Source organism: Acyrthosiphon pisum, chromosome X (genome assembly GCF_005508785.2).
Source record: "Acyrthosiphon pisum isolate AL4f chromosome X, pea_aphid_22Mar2018_4r6ur, whole genome shotgun sequence".
Taxonomy (NCBI): domain Eukaryota; kingdom Metazoa; phylum Arthropoda; class Insecta; order Hemiptera; family Aphididae; genus Acyrthosiphon; species Acyrthosiphon pisum.
The window spans coordinates 49,702,626-49,705,041 of record NC_042493.1 but is presented as its reverse complement, the minus strand read 5'-3'; positions in this window follow the sequence as shown (position 1 = coordinate 49,705,041).

Below are 2,416 nucleotides of genomic sequence, written 5' to 3'. Positions count from 1 at the left end.
TTTAAATGAAGTTTAAATTGATTTGAGGCAGTATTTAGACAAATCGATATGTCATTCCCTCAAAATTATTATTCTCTATCTTTTTTGTAATAGGTAACTTTACTCAAAGATTACTTAAACGCATAGAAAAAATGTTTTTTCGTAAATGCGTTTTGTCTATGTTGCGCGTGGGCCAGAGAGAGAAAACGAATAGTGCGCTGACATCCTCTGAAGTATGACAAGTAAATATTTTATCTATTTTCCCATCTAGTATTGAATAATAACTATAAATTAAATAGTAATTATTACATATTTTGTTTATTAAAACCGACTTGGCCACTTAGGGCCCGTTTTACAATCATAGTTTAAACCTAGGTTACGCTTAACCAACTGATTTTACCAGTCGAATTCCGCGGTTTAACATTAGTAACTATTGTGTAATGAACGATAATTGTAATTGTACAGTTTAATTCCACAATATATATTCAGTTATAATTTGACAATAATTGTATTCATTAAGTTGTATACAGTTTTTTTCTTTAAAGTTTATTTGATACTCAAAGAGTGTACAGTGAAAATAATATAATGGGAGTTTTACATAAAAGGGTGGAAATGTGTGACACAAAACTCACGGTTGTTTTCCGGTAGTAAGTGTTGTTAGGTTCCGTAGCGGTTCGTACTGAACGACGGCGTGCGGAAGAATTGACCGATATTTGTGTTGAGTTCCTTAGTGGCTCGTACTGACTGACGGCGTGCGGAATGAATGATAGTGATCGGACCAAGGTGACTGCTCTGCTGCGTAGCGGCGTCCCGGTATGGTCGTGGCACTGGTTGGATGGTAGGTATTACGATACGCGGCGGCTTTACATATAAATACACGGCGTTGTACACTTGACTGCGACGCACTCGGGATTCGACGTCTCACTGCACGAGAACGACAGCGAGGTTATGACTGAGTTTCGTTAGAAACGTTGGTCACTGGGGAAGCCTATAGCATATCCGTGTCTAACGGCTTCTGACAACCGTCCGGCTTATGCAAGCTAGGGAGTGGTGCTGTTGGTAGTATGGTCACTGACTGTATCCGTGTCTAACGGCTTTTAAAGACCGTCCGGCTTACACATTCACCGCACTCAGAGGGGACGAAGGTGTTCTAGGCCGTGGCCGCTAGCTTGTGTATATGCTATTGTGTGCCGTAGCTTCATAGGTAAAATCTCAGTTGTGCCTTTCGTAGTTAAAGGCTTTTCCGTGCACATTAAAACCCATTGAAAAATACTAGCTTGTAGTTCTGAATCTGCAAAAAGTTTGGTTTTAAGATGTAGGGTTCCTTTGGAAACTCGTTTTCTTTTAGTACGCGGCGGACTGTCGGAGAATGTTATGCACTTCCGCGCTATCTGTGTTGCGTCGGGGCCTGAGCTGGTAGCGTTCCGTGGTGATTGCCGGTTCTGCGGTGCGCGAGAGCTCGTGGCGGTTGTAGTAGGGTGATAAGTAACGAGAGTGCGCCACCTAAATGGGCACTCCATTTTATCTTGTTACATAGTCCCCTTTTTATTGTCTCAAAATATTGAAGTAGACCTCTACTTTGAGAGGTACTTTGAGAGAATAAAAACTGCTGGTGTATGTGTGGTTGACTTGGGATGCATGTTACTGTTGATGTTGTCGTTTCAGAGCCTTGGTATGTTTCATTTTCTCCTTGTACATTTGTTTCTTCATTTGGGTGTTCGACATTGCTCCGAATCCCTTTACGAATTTTTTAGCGTGAAAGTCTCTTTTAGTGTACTTTAAGATCCTCGATTCTTTGACCAGAGATTTTCTACGGTGCCTTTTAACAGTTCTTCTTCAGGCTCACTGTCCTCCTTGATACTGGTTTCGGTCTCACTATCACTCTTTGTTAGTGGTGATGCTGCAATCTCCAGTGTCTCTACTTATGTCTTCTTCATGTTCTTGTTCATCACTGTCCATGACAACTGTGCTGGGTGAGGACTGTGATTGGATTTCCTGGGCGTCTTCCTCGGTCTCCTGTTGAGATTCTATACAACTCTCTTTTTCCACCGCTTGAACTGACTTAGGTATAGTCCAAGTTGGTATTAGAAATAATGGAATTATGAATTTTGTATTGTCAACACAAAGTCCAGTTTTTGTTAAAAGTGTTGCAACTGGTCAAAATCGACATACAGCGGAATACATTTCAGATGAAATCAACAAAGTATTAATTGAGTTCAATCCCATGAAATTTGTGACCCTAATTGTTGATAATGCTGCAAATGTTCAAAAAAGCTTCATGTTGCTTAAAAATGTGCATCCTCATTTAGTTCCTCTTAATTGTTTAGCACATTCTATAAACCTACTGTTCAATGATATTGTAAACCTTCAATCTTTAGTAAATTTAAAATCAGATAGTTTATAAATTGTAAAATCAATTAATCATTCGCAGATACTC